The following is a 19,625-nucleotide window of genomic DNA, read 5'->3' on the forward strand; positions in this document are numbered from 1 at the left end:
AAAAAAAAAAAAAAAACTGTAAGGGAAAAATACCTACTCACATATAATGGCAGTGACATCATGTCTCTCAACAGCAACCCTGAGAGCCAGCAAGGCACGGATTGATATATCTCAAGCCCCAAGAGAAACTAGCTACCAACTAAGGATGCTTTCTTTATCTAGCAAACTGTCTTTTAAAGCTAATGGTAAAATATAGCTTAACACAAGCATAAACTAAAGGCATTTAATAAGAAAACATGTCCTGAAAGTCTTATTTAGAAATGTTAAGTCTAAATCAGAAGCATTTTAAAACATTGAGATTGAGATCCATAAGGCCAACCCCCCACCCCTGCTGTCTTCTAGTACTATGTGTTGTTGCTCAATGATTCATTTAGAGTAGTGCTGATGCACTGGAGTGCAATGGCTAGATGTCTCCCTCTTCACTAATTTTTGTGGTGGTAAGAGACTGCTAATTAGTCCCTCTCCCTCTTAGACCAGAGAACAGAGTTTTATTGATAATACAAGTTAAATTGAAGCTGGCTCTGTTCTTTAGCCACCCACTGTTCTAACTGCCTCCAATAAAATGACTAGCACTTGACAAATGATATTTTTAAAAGGTTATGTAATTTATATCTAACCCTAACAATTATTCTTTTTAAGATTAGTGCTGTTGTTAGTTTCATTTGTATTAGTAGGAAACCAGAACTTACAGAGTTCAAATATATTTTCAAGGAATCACACAGCTAAAAATGATGGAGCTGGAATTCAGTCTCAGGTTTGAGTGCCAGGAAAATTAAATTGAGGCAAGAATGACATAATGGGTCAAAGGAAGCCACTAATAACTAAAATAGCAAACAAAAAGAGACTTATGGACTGACTGTTCTGGAAAACAAATACACACACACACACACACACACACACACACACACACACACTTTAGTATTCAACATGGTGCAGGTATTTCATTTTCATAATGTCTCTTATTTTCTATAATAGAGAGAAATATAACGAACAATGAAAGGTTACTAGGGAAACGCAGTTGAATTCTGTATTTGGAAATAGCATGAAACATGGAGCCTACAAAGGGGCACTGTAGGATATCCATCTGTGAAGAGTTTCAAAGGGATAGAAGATAACACCCTAGGGGTGTGTGTGTATGTGTTCATATGCATGTATGTGTATGTGTATATTTGTGTGTGAGTGTGTGTGTGTGTGTGTGTGTGTGTGTGTGTGTGTGTGTGCGCTCAGGGCCAGATCCGAGGTATCACACATACTGCATAGGATCTGTCTCTGAAGTACATCTCCCCTTCCAGCACTCTGGTTCTGAAATTGAGGATGTTCACATAAACATAAGGTCTCTTGCTGTTTTGTGGTTCTCTCACAGAAATGCAATCATAGCCAGGAACAAATAAGCTTTACAAAAGGAGTCACACAATCTACAGTAGTTTACGTTCAATATGAAGCTGTTGATGTGGACATATTTGTCAAGAAGGTTAGGATCACCCAAAAGTATTGCACCTGGGGGCAAAAGGAAGCACTAGTAAGTGAAAACAGAGCCTAGAGACCAACCCTGGAGTCCGAATAACGGGAACACGAGAAAGCTCCAAAACACAAACAAGAATAGCACCACACAACTTGTGTGAGCTGCCCCACCGGAGAGAACCATGCTTTCTAACTTGCTCTGTAAATGAAAATTGGGCTCCACTTATGGTCTTCCTCACCTCCCACTAGCTAAGAGGAATGTTGTAATCCTTACACCAAATCAGGGCATACCTAGGAAACATCATAAGAAATGAACATTAATAAGTCCAATCAATTCCAAAGGAATATGTTTGATTAATGAAACTATTTCTAGAGAAATTTAATGCAGGCTTTTGAGCAACATAAATGTGAGCCATTTTCATTTAGTAGTTAACTTCAATTGATCCAAATTTCATCTATAAGAAATCTCCAAGCTCTAAGAAATCAAATTATTATTTCATAAAATTTTTAAGTGGCCTTTACATTTATGATAAAATTTTATTCCAGTAACTAAAAGTGTTTTACTTGTACTGCTTTGAAATCCCTAAGCAAGAGTGTTCTGCTATAGGATGAACATGGGACTGAATGACTGTGATGAGGAGAAAGTGTGTGTTTTACTGTAGGCCTTGCCTCACAGTTTGACTATGTGCTGATAGATATGACCTATTACCTCTCTGGGCTGGTGTCCTCTAAGAAAAAGTGACAGATTATTAGCTGGTAACCTCTGGGCATGCATTATATATACCTGGGATTTTGTAAAAGTCTCAACTATATTCATGAATTGAAGGTTAATGATTTTCCTGAGTGAGTTTTCTGGTAAATATATGATGCTACCATAAAGAAAATTAAACCAATTAAAATACTACATAGTAAACTCAAGTACCAGATCCCTGTATTAAATGTTCCTGGTGCAACAATTGTACATCTCGAAGCAGAGAAGCGGGAGTCAAAGAAACAGATTGAGCTGGCACATTTAACTAGCAGCTATGTAAATATTTGTCTTCACAAATTCACCTTAATGGAGATACCTGTTTAGAATATTGGATACTACTGTGCAAGCCTGTAGGAAGAAAGTGCAGAAAAAAATCATTACTTACATTTAATCGGAAGGAGTGCTGCTAGTTGCATAAACACTTTGTGGTCAGTAATTGCAGTCCCCACTGGAAAATAAACGGAAAAGTAATGCATTAAGGAGCAACAGCTTTTGTACTCAAGTGAATGAGCACCACCATGATCTTTTTTCGTTTGTTTGTTTGTTTCATTTTGTTTCTCCTATTCATTTTATACTATTGGTTCACACACATAGCTATACATTGCTGCTACCTGGGAGTTTCATTTGTTATTAAATACATTTAATGAGCATACACAGTTTTAAGTTTCATTTTGGCCTTTTCAAACAAAAGTTACTCCCTTTCTCCCCAGATAACTCCTATATGCTTGTACTATAGCCTTCTATCCACCCCCAATAGATTCTCTTCCGCTTCAATACCACTTTTGTCTTGTCCTCCCTGCCCCTCAACATCTCCTTTTCCTTCTCATGGTCTCCTTTCTGGTTTGATATACTATATCGAGTCTCACTGTCACACACACACACACACACACACACACACACCCCACACATACATACACACCTGATAAACTAGGATCCACATATTAGAGAGTACGTGCGATTTTTATTTTTCCAAGTTTGAGTTACCTCACATAATACAATACTTTCCACATCCATCTACTTTCCTGCTAATTTCATTTTTCTTTACAGCCAAATACAATTTCATTGTACATATCTACCACATTTTCTTTACTTTTTCATTAGTTGATGGACATCTAAACTGATTCCATTTTTGGTGATAGGCAAACTGATTGGGCTAACATGGACTCTCAAAGTTGTTTAAAAATTCTTTATTATTATTATTATTATCATTATTATCATTATTTATTGTTTGTGCTGGGTGTATATCTATGGGTGCACACACTCTAGGCAGGGGCAACTTTGTAGAATTGGTTCTTTCCTGCTATCTTTAAGTTCGTTCTGGGGGACAAATTCAGTTGGGAGTTTTGTCTGGCAAACACTTTGATGTGCTGAACTAACTACCTCACCAGCTAAAAGTCATTTTAATTCATATTCCTCTAATGACTACATATGAACACTTTTAAAATGTATTTGGTCATTTTTGTTTCTTTTGAGAATTGTCTATTCATTTCATTATCCCATTTGGCAATTAGAAAATATTTTTATTTTTTTACTTTTTGGTGCTTAATTTTTATAGTTCCTTTTATACTCTACATATTAATTCATGTTTGAAGTATGGTTAGCAAATATTTTCTCCTATTTTGTAGGTTGTATATTCACTCTACTGACAGTTTCCTTTGCTCTGTGGGAGCTTTTTAGTATCACTTAACCTCATTGTTAATTCTTAGGGCTATTTCCTATGCTATTAGACATGAGTTCAAAAACTTGTCTACACGTGTATCTTGAAGTATTTAACTCTTGTAGTTTCAGTTTCAGTTCTTACATTAAGGTCTTTGATCACTTTGAGTTGATTTTTGTGTAGGGTCAGATATATACTGCTCTACTTCAGTCTTCTTCAGGTGGAGATCTAGTCTGCCTGTGCCATTTGTTGACTAGGTTTATTTCAGTGTATGATTTTGATCAATGTATCAAAACTTATGTGACAGCCATACTTTTCTGGGTTGGTTTCCAAATCCTCTGTTCTGTTCCATTGGTTGTCATATATGTGTTGTCCCCATAGTTCTCTTTGTCACTATAACTGCATAGTATAAGTTGAGTTCAGGTAATGTGATACCATGATTAGTGTTCTTTCTGCTCAGGCTTGCTTTGGTTATTTATGGTCTTTGTTGTGTCCATATTATTCTTTTTCTTGTTTCTATTTTTGTGATGAATGCCATTGGTTTATTGATAGGGATTATATTGGATAGGTACTTTAAATAGGACAGCCATTTTCAAATAATAATTATGTTAAACCAGAATCATTGAAAGTCTTTTTATCATCCAGTCTTTTTATCTTCTTTGATTTGTATACATAGAGGTTAATGAACCAATTTCCCAGGGTTATCATATTTTGAATGAAAAAAATAACCCATTAATATGTAGATTGTATGCCTAGAAATCCATTTTTAATTTCTACAGAGTATAGGCTGGAGCATGGAAAATTTAATGTTTCCTATGTGCCTGCTGTCAGTCACCCCGTGAGTTCAGTGTGCTTACAAAGACTTTGGCCCTACTACTGGGTTACCATGTAAGATCATGGTGCATAGTACATGCAGAGACCTTTCTCCCATAATAAGACAGAGTGATCACAACACACCTGCCCCAAGGCTTCAGCTTTGGCCCTTACTTCAAGAGTACAGAATGACCAATTTGCAAAGATGTTTGAGGGAAAAAGTGTTTTATATAACTGAATTAGGTTTTTATTTGAAGATTTCAAAATGGACTTGCTTTAAGGAAAGCAAAGTTTTAATGGAATAGAATAGATGACCCAGAAATAAGACCATGCATCTGTAGTCACCTTATTCTAAAGAAAGGTACCAAAGAAAACACTGAGAAGAGAAAGTCTTTGCAACAAATTATTCTGGGGAAACTGAATATCTGAATGTAGAATGGAAAGAAACTCAAAATGGGTAGAGACCTTAGTCTAAGATATAAAACTACTTGAAGAAGGGAACTGGACCTGCCTGTACTGAATCCACCAAGTTTAAATGAATCCCCAGGGGAGTCTTGGCCCTGGAGGAGATGGGAATGGAGGGGAGGGGATGGGAAACGTGGGGGTGGGGGCAGGAGGGGGGAGGACAGGGGAACCCATGGCTGATGTGTAAAATTAAAACACAAATATAATAAAAAAAAGGGAAAAAAGATTTTGAAAAAACAAACAAACAAACAAACAAAAGATATAAAACTACTTGAAGAAAATAAATAAAATACCTGTAGATATAGACTTAGGGAATGACTCTGAATACAATACCAGAGGCCTAAGAAGTAATAACAAAAGCTGACAAATGAGATCACAAGAAGTCAAAAAGCTTCTCCATAGCAAAGGAAATAATCAGCAGAGACCACCAATAGAATAGGAGAAAATCCTTGCCAACTATACATATGATTGGATTATGGCTAGGATATTTAAAGGCCACAAAAATTAAACACCAAAGCCCAATAATTCAAAACTATAAACGTTCTTCAAAAATATATCTAAAATCAAAGTCAGCATACTATAAAGATTCACTCACATTCATGTTTATAGCAGCACTATTGATAATGGAAAATAGTGAAATTACTCTAGGCATCCATCAATAGATGTAGGAAAAAGTAGGTAAAGGATGTATACATACCCACACAATAAAGTTTTATTCAGCATGAAGAATGAATTTTGTCATTTGTAGGAAAAGTGGGTACAATTGGAGACTAGACTATACAGTAGGTGAAATAAGCCAAACTCAGAAAGTCAATCATTACATATTGTTTTCTTTGTTCATGGGGTCTAGATTCAAAGAAAAAAGGATGTGAAGGTATAGTGAGACTATTTGGGTAGGGAAATGTTAGGGTGGAGAAATATAAGATAAAGTGATAGAATATGATGGAAGGACACAAAATGCCATGATAAACCACATTACTTTGTTAAATCAATTTTTAAAAGTAAAAGAAAGACAGAAAACATGACATGAATTTGCTTTGAGAATCATTTCATTGATGACTTTTTCTAGTGAGGTCAGACATTTGAAATATTGGATTTCACACCACTGTGGGAAAATACCAAGTTTCTTGGGATATAATCCTTTCATAGAACTTAATAAAAACAATCCTAAATTACCAATTAAATATTTTCTCTAATAGAGTTAGAGAACACTCTTAGTTGAAGCAGTGGGACTCCTTCCTCAAAATAGCATGCTTCTCACAGTCCTTTGACTTTTCTATTCCAGGGAGAGCTGAAGCTGAAAAGGACAAATTAATTTATGCATACACATCCCATATTTGCCTTCCCTTTTCCATGTTCATTGTGAAGTGTTCCCTCAGGTATGTGAGAACAGAAGGGGATTATCTTCCCTTCCTGTCATTGCTCCATTTGGAATTTCATACATATAGAACAGCTATTCAGAGTGGAAAACTGTATCACTATGTAGACTCAAGAGCTCCAGGGGGTTGAGATCTTTCACTGTGGGTAGCCAGGATTTTGTAAAATCCTGGAATTATCAGTATTATCAGAAGTATTGTTGATTTCCAAACTATGTAGCCTTTCACACCAGCTTTCAAATTATCCTCCTTGATTCATATGTTACTCTTTTGAGACATGTCATGTTATATGTCCATGAAGCTGGTGCTTAGGAAGCTTAAGAAAACTATTCCCAGGTTTAAAGCAGTCTGGTAAAATGGACCTCATTCCAGTTTTGAATTTGTGTTCTTGTATTCTTTTACTAGCTGACATGTTTTGTGTTTACCACCAGAATAACCAGTAGGTTAAAGTTTTAATCAGATTTTAAAACCATAGTAACTAAATGCATGTTTTACCATTTGATTATGGAATTTCATGAAGCAAGTACTAGAAAAAAATTCTAAATATCTTCTGGGGAGCAGATCTTCCTGTGGTAGCACTGCATTCCAAATGTGTGCAAAAAGACAAGGGAAAACATGAACTGCAATAAATTATGGCTAAAGTGAGTTCAGTTATTAACTTCCTTTCTGTTTCCTGGAGACTGGCTGCCAGCAACTCTCAGAAGCTTTCAAAACCTAGGAATGATTGGCATCCTGAAGTTCAAAGACTTCCTTGAACCTTTTTGACTTAGAACCACAGCTAGAAGTCCTGTGGAAACAGGCTTCCCTGGGTAACTTCCAACACATTTGTGTATGTAGCACTGTTAGAACTCTCTCTCAGGGCTGCCTATCACTGCTGCTTTGGTCATAAGTAGGTTTGGAAGAACAGAGATTGTGAGACTAGCCTGGGGCATATGTATATACCTGATCTCTCTAACCTGGTGCATCTAACCCTGGTCACTCAGACAGCACTCAAAGTGCCTCCACTCTGACACAGGTGTCAGGTAATGCCTAGAGTGCTGTCTTCACAGACAATTTATGGGTGGTTTTCCCCCTTAATCTATAATTCCTTGCTATCTTTCTTAAAAATAAAATAAGAAAAGACTTTATGTAAACTTGTGTCAATTTCTTTGGTACAGAATTCTACTATTGACATGAAATCATGTATATTGAAGATCCTTATATTCACAGTCTGGTTAAGTAGTTTCATCTTCAGAGAAAAGGAGAACTTAGCTCAGAAATAAGAGGTCTTACTTATTTTTTTATTGGTCCTACTGAGTGAAATGGGGAGAGGCAGCATGACTCCTATGGACATTATTCCTCTAGATTTTAGAAAAGATGGTGGATCTTCTATATCCCAAACAAGAATGAGCATGCCAGAAACATGATACACATAAGGACCAGTGGTATCTGGTTCTTAAAAAAAGGAAAAGTGTAGATGTAACCATCTTGTTAAATGAGAAACACAGAGCCAGTTGCTGAGTTAAAAACCACGAGGTCAGAGTAAGAGCAGAAAAACCTTACCCTTCACTGCTTCTGCTGTCCTTCCTCTCTGCAAGAGACCTACTTCTGTGTGTCCTGTCTTTTTTTATAGACTTTCCGTTCTGTTTTCTCATTGGTTGTAAACCCAGCCACATGACCTCCTCATCACTGCCTGTTTGTACAGACCTCCAGGTCTTCTATGGTTGGTATTGAGATTAAAGGCGGGTGTCTGCCATGCTGGCTGTGCCCTTGAACACACAGAGATCTACCTAGCTCTGCCTCCCAAGTGCTGGGATTAAAGGTGTGCACCACTACCACCCAGCTTCTGCTCTGGCTTGCTCTGACCTCAAGGCAACTTTATTAACATACAAATAAAATCACATTTCAATACAAATAAAATATCACTATAGAAAAGCAAATTATTCTGTAAGCCATTTAGTGACAAAATTGATGACCTAATGACTTTCTGTCAAAACCTGAACAGGCCCAATCAATCCATTTTTAGAAGCCAGTTGTTAAATACTTCATTATAAATCAAACACAGACCTCTCCTTGCCAAAAGTATTAATAGTTAAGACCAGAATTTGAAATGAGTTATAAAACTGACTCCCACAATCAGGTCTAAATGTAGAATTCAAGAGGGAGTAGTTTCTGATATGTGAGGTCCTTCTTCCTGTGGACTCCAGGGGAACAACTCAAAAATTGTGCTAAAGAAGGGACCAACTGTTCCAAAGTCTTGATTCTTCATTCAGTCAGTACCCAGGTCTAGGACTTCCCTCACATCATTAGATAATTCTGTCTAATGGTAACACTGTTGGTTTTTATGGAGAGACTTCTATTTGATACTAAAATAAAGCAGGTATTTTAAGGATAGTGAGGGGAGGAGAATTTGTGTGTAGATTTATAAATTCTTTCACTGTGAAAATGATAGAAGCCCATTGAGTGTCCCAATCAAGTGAAGCTACTTCATCTTTCTAAATAACTGGATTATCTACCATATGATGCTGATGCATGTTTAAAGACAGGAATACATACTTCTGGTGTCTCTATATGAGAAGTGTTCTCTATTTCTAAAATTTGGATCATTATAATAATAGTTTTCTTTTGGTCAAAGTTATTAAAAATTTATTTTACAACAAGTCAAGGTATTTCTTGGAACTACAGAATGTGCAATATTATTTTAGAGTTCCTATATTAAGATGCTTAGGTTTAGTTTGCCAACTTGTCTGAAAGATCTCTTGTTCTTGTGTGTTTTATAATCCAGTCTAGCACATGTGGGACTTAAGTTTGGAGCCAAAATATTTTTTCTCTCCCTTGCTATTAGTCATTTGCAATTCTGGACCTCTACCAGGAAGGAAACAATTTGTGTGTTGTTTCTCAGAATCTCCTAGTTTTGTAGGAGATAAAGGAGAAGACAGATCACACCAACCTATATTACCAGCCAATGTTATAATAAAGTTGCATTATTACACCAGATTCAAATGTACTTTTTGAGCAGTGTGTTCATTACATTTTCATAAGATTTCACTGAAAGAAAAACAACTCATTTTGATCCTTCAGTGACAGAGTGTAAGTATTTCTGTTAGGGTGTGAACTGAGTTAGTTATACTTATTGCTCAAATTATAGTAATTTTTCCTGGCCAACAAAAATACACACACACACACACACACACACACACACACACACACACACTCACTCACCTGGCCCTATTTTTGTGTTTTTATTCCTTCTTAGAAAAGATAGTTTGTGATAGTTTTTTCTTTTCATTAAGTGATTATAGCCCCAAAATGCAAAAATCTATGAGACATAGATTTTGTTTACTTTCTTTCTTGTTGAATAGTATGTGAAAGGCACTCTACTTCTGTAACTTCTTGACGAACATGTATTTTCCCAGGCATTGACATACAGACTTTCTTAATTGTTAAATTTATGTATCTGGATGGAGTAATTGTAGCATGATTGGTCTATTAAATTAAGAGGCTATTTGTAATTGATACCCACTAGCAAAGGGAAATACATTTTCTCCTATGGAGTTTCACAGGGTATATCAACCTCACTACAGAGCAGACCACTGGGCCAGGAGTATTAGGCTAATATAAAATGAACTCAATGACATTGTGTGTGTGTGTGTGTATGTGTACATTTTGCTTTATTTGGGAAATTTTGTCTTGTTGGCCTTTTGCTTGTTTGGTTTGATTTTCTTTTTTCTTTTCTTTTTTTTTTTCGAGAGAGGGAAAGAACTTAAAGTTGGGTGGTTATGGAGGTGGGAAGGAAGTAGAGAAAGGGAAACCATGTTCAAAATTATTGAATATATTTTAATAGAAAAAGGAAAACTTAAAAGAATAGAGAGAGAGAGAGAGAGAGAGAGAGAGAGAGAGAGAGAAAGGAAGGAAGGAAGGAAGGAAGTCAGCAAAACTACCTGATTTGACATGGTATAGCCCATCTGTAGTCCAGCTACTCTGTAGACACAGGCAGGATTGATGTGAGTCTGAGCCCAGAGTTGTCTACATAATGAGTTCTGGGACATTCAGTGCTATATAAAGATCCTGTCTCAGCAAAAACAAAATAACAACAAATAAGCAAGCAAACAAAGAAATTAATGAAAATCAATGAACTATAGTGGGAAACATTTAAAGGAAAACAACTGGGCATATTTGATATGTCCACAGATTTAAAATGAGAATCTATTATGAACATTTTCTCTTTTGAGTATAATTAAAATATAGTTATACCATTTACCCTACCCCCACCACCCCTCTTACTCTTTTCATGCACACCCTTCCCTGCTCTCAGGGTCTCTTCTTTAACCACTGTTACTGCATATACCTATACAGAAATGCAACTTGCAGAGTCTGTTCTTGTGACCATATATATACATGTTTCTAGGTTTGGTAACTGTTACTGGATATGAATCTGGGGACTCATCTCTTGGGAAGACTAATTTTCCCTCTCTCTATAATTGTTAATTGCATGTAGTTCTTTATTTAAAAATGGGCCTTCTGAGATTTCCCCTATCCATTTAGGTAGCCACGTTGAAATTGGACAGGTGTAGCTTCCGTGTTATACACAGAAGGCATGATCTCCCAGCGGACTTCCTGGCCTCTACTATTTGCAATCTTTCCGCCCCTTTTCTTTGATATTCACTGTGCCTTAGGTGCAGACGCTGTGCTGCAAATGTATCACTGTGGGCTGGCCCGGCCACAGACCGTTGTCTGCCTTGGGAAGTCGAGCCATTTTCTTTTTTAACTGAGACTTTGTACCAGTATAAACTTCAATGTTAAAAGTCAAAACAGAAAATTTCCTGGGGCCCTGCTGACTGGTCTTTACCTCTTCCTCCCCTCAGAACCCAATCCTCTAGTCTCATCACAGTTTATAGCAGACAACCTGCCACAGACTCTCCTCTCCACTCGGCCCCATCCCCAGTGGATCACACAGCTCTTCCCATCCAAATCTTTCCCCTCCATTCATTGCTTTATCCGTGCCTCCAGCTCCAGCAGGCATTCTATGGGAACCCCTACATCACTCCATCCAGGGAAGCAGTAGCCTAATTACAGATCTTCACCTGGCTCCCCTCTTCTCTAAATACAACCCCCAGTCTCATCCCAACTCTTTAGTAAACCAACTGCTTTGGTCTCCCTTTCTTATCTGCCCTATCTCCAGCAGATCATGAAGATCCTCTTACACAGCCTTCTGTTTATCCCAAAGATGGAAGGAGAAAGACCACTGACCCAGATCATCTTGGTCAAATTAATTAAAGTAAACTTTTTAAAAAAACTGATGTGCATAGGTTGTCTCCTCCTAAAGTGGGGTTTGAGAGGTCAGCATTGGATATGAGGAAGACAAAGTTTTTACAGTGCAGAGGTAGAGGGTTTCCATATGGGGGCTTTGGTGGGCAAAATAGGCAGGGTTACAGAACATAAGCATAACAAGCTAGTCATAATGACCTCCTGAAACAAAGACATGATTGCAAGGTGGTTGTAACAACAGATAGTCATAACAAGGTAGCCACAATGATGCTTTTGACACAAAGGAAAGATTGCAAGATGGTTATTGACTTTTTGAAACAAAGACATGATTGACATTCCTGGAACAGGCAATGCAGAGCAATTTGTAGTTAAAGTTACAGTTGGGGCATAGCCCAATCCTTTACAAACAGGTTTAATCATAAACAGCAATGAACCTACTTTGTTTTTACTATAAGATGGCTTTTAAGCCTAAGATGGAGGCAGGCTGGTTATTTACTTCTTCTACACTTATCTCTTTGTCTCAGCACCCAACTCTAGCAGGAATTATTTGGGAATTTGCTGGCCAAGTCTAAAAGAGAAGCAAGTAGGCCAGCAAAGCAGGTAGGTGAGCTCCAGGTCTTCACTCTTCCTCCTTTCCCCTAAATCCAAAACTCTGGTCTTATTGTCAGCCCTGTATCAGATTACCTGTTGTGGTCTTTCCTCCCTCTGCAGCCACTCAAAGGAGATAAGCAGATATTCACAGCAGAATACCCTATTTTTATCCTTCCTGTGGAATCCTTTAGTACCTGCTGTGGGATGGTCTTTCTGTACACTGTGAATATGTGTTGCTAACATTGGTTAATAAAGAAGCTGCTGTGGCCTATGGAAAGGTAGAGTAGAGCCAGGCAGGGAATCCAAGCAGAGAGACAAGAAGAAGAAAGGCAGAATCACAGGAGATGCTGAGTGTGCCATGGAATACAGGTAGCACCACAAAGCCACATGACAAAGCATAGATTAATAGAAATGGATTGAATTAAGTTGTAAGAGCTAGTTAATGATAAGCCTGAGCCATAGGTTCAGTTTGTTATTACAGTTTGTAATTAATATAAGCCTCTGTGTGTTTACTTGGGACTGAGCAGTTATGGGACATAGGAAAATTTCCAGCTACAAGTATCCCCATCTGCCCCTGCCCTTTTAGCCCACCAAGTGTCAGCTTATAACACCTAGAAACACATTCTACCTTGAATGGAACCCCTGGTGGTTACACCTGGTAGGATCTCAGAAGCATTCCCTACCAGGCAATACCAAACTCTCCAGGAGCCAGAGAGGGAAACAAACAAACAAAAACAAGGAACAAAACACCCATCCTAAAAAAAAAAAAAAAAAGCAGGTAGACATACCTAGAATTACAATCGCCAAACGCAGCAGATGCCTAGATTCCAAAACATAACAACATCCAGGATTACATAGAGGTCAGCAACTCTACTAGAGTAGGCCCTGAGAAATGAAACATAGCTGAGCACAGGGCATGATAAATAGCCTTTATGAATGTGTTACCAGTCCTTGTAGAGGAAATGAACAAATCCATGAAGAAATCTATGAAGAAACAACCAAATAGTGAAAAGAAATGAATGTAACAGTTCAAGATCTGAAAGTAGAAATAAAGTCAATAAAGAAAACCCAAACTGAGAGAAATCTGGAAATGAAAAAATTAGGAACTTGAACAGGAACCTCAGAGGCAAGCCTCTCCAACAGAGTACAAAAGATGGAAGAGAGAATCTCATACATTGGAGATAATAATGAAGAAATGGATACTTCAGTCAAAGAAGATGTTTAATGTTAAAAACTCTTGGCACAAAACATCCAGGAAACCTGGGACATCATGAAAAGATCAAATCTATGAATAATAGGGATAGACAAAGGAGAAGAAACCCAGAACAAAGGCACAGAAAATGTTTTCAACAAAATCCCAGAAGAAATTTTCCCTAACCTGGAGAAGAGGTGCCTATCAAAATACAAGAAGCATACAGAACACAAATAGACTGGAGCAGAAGGAACTTCCCGTCACTACATAATAAGCAAACATTAAATGTACACAACAAAGAAGGAATTTTAAAAGCTGCAAAGGAAAAGACCAAGTAACAGGTAAAGGCAGGCCTATTAGAATGACACCTGACTTCTCAATGAGACTCTAAAAGCCAGAAAGGTCTGGGTAGATATTTTACAGATTCTATGACAGTGGTTTCAACTTGAGGGTCTCAGCCCCCTTGAGGGGTGAATGACCTTTTCACAAGGGTTGCATATTAGATATCCTGAATATCAGATATTTATACTATGCTTCATAATAGTAGCAAAGTGACTGTTATGAAGCAGCAACCAAAATAATTTTATGGTCAGCAAAATAATTTTTGAGGTCAGAGCACCATGAACTGTCTTAAAGGGCTACAGTGTTAGGATGCTTGAAAAATGTTGCTCTAAGAGAACACAGATGCCAGCCCAGAATTCTATAAAGCAGAACTTTCTGTCTCAATAGATGGAAAAAGAAAGCCATTTCAAGATACAACTAAGCAGTATCTAGCTATAATTCCAGCTCTACAGAGGTGCCGGAAGGAAAACTTCAACGTGAAAAAGTTGACCACATCCAAGGACATAAAGGAATAAGTAATATCTGTCCAGGAAATCAAAAAAGGAGGGGGTCACATAACCACAACAAAACAAGAATCAATAAACACTGCTCATTGATAACTCTCAATATCAATGTTCACAATTCCCCAATAAAAAAACATAGACTGCTCGGTGGGGCAAAAGCCTTAATCCCAGCGATCAGGGAGGCAGAAGCAGGTGGATCCCTGTGAGGTCAAGCCCAGTCTGGTCTACAGAGTGAGTTCCAGGAATGCCAGGGTTACACACAGAGAAAGCCTGTCTTGAAAAACCAACCAACTAACAGACTGACTGACCGACCAACCAATCAACAACTGCAAAACTTGGGTGAGAGGAGGGATTAGGGGGAAATCTGTGATTGGTATGTAAAACGAATAAAAAAAATTTTCTTAAAAACAAAATAAAACAAAAACAACCCCCCCCCCCCCAGATTAACAGAATGGATGTGAAAAAATAATACATTCTTCTGCTGCATCCAAGACATATCTTGACAGCAAGGATAGACATCATCTCAGGGTAAAAGGATAGAAAAAGATGTTCCAAGCAAATGGTCCTAAGAAGCAAGCTGGTGTAGCCATTTTAATGTCTGATAATACGGACTTCAAACTAAAACAAATCAGAAGTGATAGAGAAGGCACTGATCAAAGGAAAAATCCACCAAGAGGACATTGTAATTCTTAACATTTATGCACCAAATACCAGGGACCCCAATAAAAGAAACAAGACTTACTTTTTCTTCATTAAGATACAATCAAACTATATCTAGATAAAATTTTCAAACTAGTGTTAATTATTTCAAGGAGTACAATAATTCTATTGAAAGTAAACAAACATTCAGATATAAAAGAAGAAAATCTTTAGGTATTTACTAACACAAATGTACTACACAGGAAAGACTGAGAATGAAGGAGGGCTATGATCCCAAATTCTGCAGGTTTGTGTTCTACTCTATTGTGATGCAAGATCCTGATAAGAAAATCAAAATCGGGGTTGGGGATTTAGCTCAGTGGTAGAGCCCTTGTCTAGCAAGTGCAAGGCTCTGGGTTGGGTCCTCAGCTCCGGCAAAAAAAAAAAACAACAACAAAAAACAAAAACAAAAAACAAACAAACAAACAAACAAAAAACCCATGGCATATGGAAAGCATTGTTTGTCTGAATTAAATACTTAGTAAGATGGTGGAAAAAGAAGAAAAGTAAAAACACAATAGATGTTTATCATGGGTTTGCTTTTCATTTGCACACTTATTTTGACTTAATGTAGCTTTGTATAAATATGAAATTTTAGGATGACAAGATAGCTCAGAAGGGGAAATTTGCTTCTCCCAAGGCTAGTGCCCTGAGATTAATCTCTGGGAGCCACACCATGGGAACAAAGAACTGACTTCCTTAAATTTTCCTTTTACCTCTGGGAGCACACTGTGACTTGTGTGCACATGCACACACATAAGTAAGTAAGTAGGTAAGTAAGTAAATAAATAAATAAGCAGATAAGTAAATAAATAAATATCAGACAAATAAATATGTAAAATGTGGAATTCCTCAAATGGATGCATCTTAAAAAGCTTTGTACCCCACATAAAGAGAAATTTGATTTAGCTACAACTGTAAGTTTGTAGTGACTTCCATTATAAAGATTTTGCAATTATTATTTTTTATGACAAACAAACAAACAAACAAACAACTTGTCACTAAACTGAAGAGCTGACTGGGTTTTGTCATCCAAAGCTAGAGCCATTTCCTCTTCTCTAGTGGAGGAACACTGCAGATAAGGCAATTACAGTGCTGTGACACCTCATAAGACAGCTGAACATATACTACGTCCAAATAAGGATTACACAAGGAAGTTTCTTCCAGAGGGTACAATTCTATTTATCTCAAAAGACTACAGTCACAAGGACAAGACAGAAGTAAAAGTTTTTAAAACAACTCAGAAATAGACAAGTCCCTCTATCTTCTAACAGTTTTCCTGGTACAAAATAATCATATGAATAGGAATAAAGTATTGATTGGTTCAATGTGATTTTATATATGCAAATAACACTTCCTAAGTGCAGTTGTCTAAAACATTATTAAGTAATACTAAGTTATAAAATAACATTTACTTTTATCAACTCAGTCCCTATCTAAGCTTTATTTTATTTTGATACTATTTAAAGTAATATTTCTCAATTTAAAAATAGCTTGAGTAGAAACGACTGTCTGGTTGCAGTTAGTATTATAGACATAAGACAATGCTTTTAAAAAACCTTTGTCTCTGTGTGGAATGTCAGCAAACTGTTCTGAGAAAGAAATTCTTAGTGTTCTAAGAACAATTTTTCCTGCATATCTTTTGCTTTCTGCAGCACATCATTGTTCTGGCTGTTTCCTCCTTGTTTTTCCTATATCTTTAATCTCAGTTATATTTATTAGCATTCCCAAATTCATACTGGATCAATTCCCATGAACTGATGTCACATGCAGGTGGCCCATACTTCCTTGAACTTTAATCTTCCAAAGTCCCAGAACATTGAAAAGATTAATGTGTGGCAAATTATTTGTGGCATAGTGTTAATTCCTAAAATGAGCACTTTTGGCCCCATGCAACTCTCCACAGCATGCACTTATTATTCTCAGCACAGGGACTACGTCAGGCTTCTGTGCTTATACAACTGTAGAGCCATCAGTCATACAGACCAAACAGCCTTTATTTTGTAATGTGCAAGCAATATGTGTCTTATATGGATTTTGTAGGATAATTGACAGGTTTTCAAATTTATTATTGTGTTTCTACTGGCATTAAACATACCTAATTATATTCTTTGATTGAAAGGAAAAAGCGGCATGGGCTTTATTCTCAAGACAATATTTCTAAGCTATAGCTCCGAGGAATAGAATGAATATGTAGTTGTTCTCACCTGCTACTTTTAGATTTTGCTGCTGAAATTGTTATTAGATTTTTATTTTGCTGCTGAGATTTGCAGGTGCTACTTGGATCATCTATCTATCTATCTATCTATCTATCTATCTATCTATCTATCTGTCTTTATATCATCTATATATCTATAGTTACATATATTTTACATTTATATTTATTATATTTATATTATATAGTTTATAGTTTTGTATTCGAGGCTACAATGACTTATTCACATATAATTGGCCAAGAACAGAAGGATTTAGGAAGTGGGCTTCTATAGCAAAATCAATCTTTGTGAGACTGTCTTTCCTACTTCTTTTTCTGGAATCCTAGCATCTAGTGAAGAATTGTGCACATGCTAAATCATTAACACATCACAATTGGAAGAGATAACACTTCCTGATCTCAAGTTTCCTAAATTGTCAGGGGAAAGGTAAAACTCAACAAACAAAATTCTATAGTGTTTATTTATAATATCTCAGCATAGACAAATAAATGAAATAATTAATTTTGAGGTGAGAAAAATAACACTCCTAATTTCCTACATTTTTCTTTGGTTAGAACTTTTAATGTAGTACGAATATTTATCTTCTCAAATACTCTTGTGAATCCATGCTGGCTTTTGGCTTTGGCAAAGTATTTTCAAATCATCATGTTCCAGCTCCAGAGTAAAGTGGTTCCAATAGTATTCAACTCCTTATACTCTCCAGGGAGATAGTCAATGGGGAGTTCATACACCCACATATCAGGGATCTGATCTGAAGACAAAGGGGGAGAAATCAAGGAAAGGAAAGTGTACTACTCATACATTATTTAAAAACCCTTATTAGTCCTTTGAATGCCAGTACAGAGGAAGAGAGAAAGAAAGGAAGGAAGGGAGAGAAGGGTGGAGAGGAGAGAGGAGGGAGGGGAAGAGAGAGAGAGAGAGAGAGAGAGAGAGAGAGAGAGAGAGAGAGAGAGAGAGAGCTTTTTTTGATTCTAGTTCTATCCCTTAATAGGCTAGACATATATAATCAAAGTTTACTTACATAAGTCAGCTAACATTACACAAAGCAGCTTTATGTATAGGGCTGAGATGGATGCTGGAGAATTAGAGATGTGCTCATTATTTAGAGAGCTTACAGATTGTCCCAACAGCAATAGGAATTTATTTAGTACATGTTGGATTCTAATAAAAGTATTCCCAATGGGCCCAATTCTATACTGCTTCCTGCCATAAAAGATCTGCATGTGTTACACGGAAATTCTAGGGCAGAAGCCTCTGGAGACAGAAGAGTCAATTTAATAATGCATCTGCTTCTGATTGTCAAGAAGACATACACCTGCACTTCCACGGTGGCTACAGCAGAGATGTACCAAATTATAAAAACTATGTACCCTGGATACACAGACATTGGAGCTCATACTGAAAAATGATTCCTGTTGCTCTGCACATAGCATCATTTTTATTTTTAATATGTAGGCAAGGCCAGTATTAAAGAAATAGAGCCATGACACATTTATATGGTATGATTATTATATTTAATAATTTTGTTTTTATTTTATAATTACATCATTTGCCACTTCCCTCTCCTCCCTTTATAGCATCCTATATACCCTTCCTTGTTCTCTTCCAAATTTGTGGGTTCATTTTACATTGTCTGACATATATGCATATAAATGTATTTTTATACACCAAATAGTCCTAAATACATAAATATATCCTTCTTAGTCTGTATAATGTTACTTTTATGAATGTTTTCAGAGTTGACCATTGTCATCTCATGCGAGAAAATGTTATTTATACTATATATATTTATGTACAGTTGTATGTGTATTATAGGGTCTTTTAAGGCAAATAGTTAAGATTTTTTTCAGACATGCTTATTCATGTATTACCCTCTTTTCTCCTTTCTCTGTATTTATTTACTCCCCACTCTAATTGGAGCTCTCTCTCTATTTTTCCCACTTACTCCATGTCTTAGGATTACTACCGCTGTGATGAAACAACATGACCAAAAGAAACTTGGAGAGGAAAGGGTTTATTTGTCTTACATATCCCGAATCACAGTTCATTGAGGGAAACCAAGGTGGGAACTTTAACCCAGAAGGAACCTAGAAGCAGGAGCTGATGGAAGAGTGCTGCTTACTGGTTTGTTCCTCATGGCTTCCCTAGTCTGCCTTCTTATAGAACTCAGGACCACCAACCTAAGGATGTCCCAACCCACAATAGGCTGAGTCTTCTCCCATCAGTCACTAATCCTAACTATACATCCTTGATAGCTACAGCTCAATCCTCTGAATGCATTCATCAACTAAAGTTCCCTCCTGTCATATGAC

This window comes from Onychomys torridus, chromosome 19, assembly GCF_903995425.1.
Source record: "Onychomys torridus chromosome 19, mOncTor1.1, whole genome shotgun sequence".
Classification (NCBI taxonomy): Eukaryota; Metazoa; Chordata; class Mammalia; order Rodentia; family Cricetidae; genus Onychomys; species Onychomys torridus.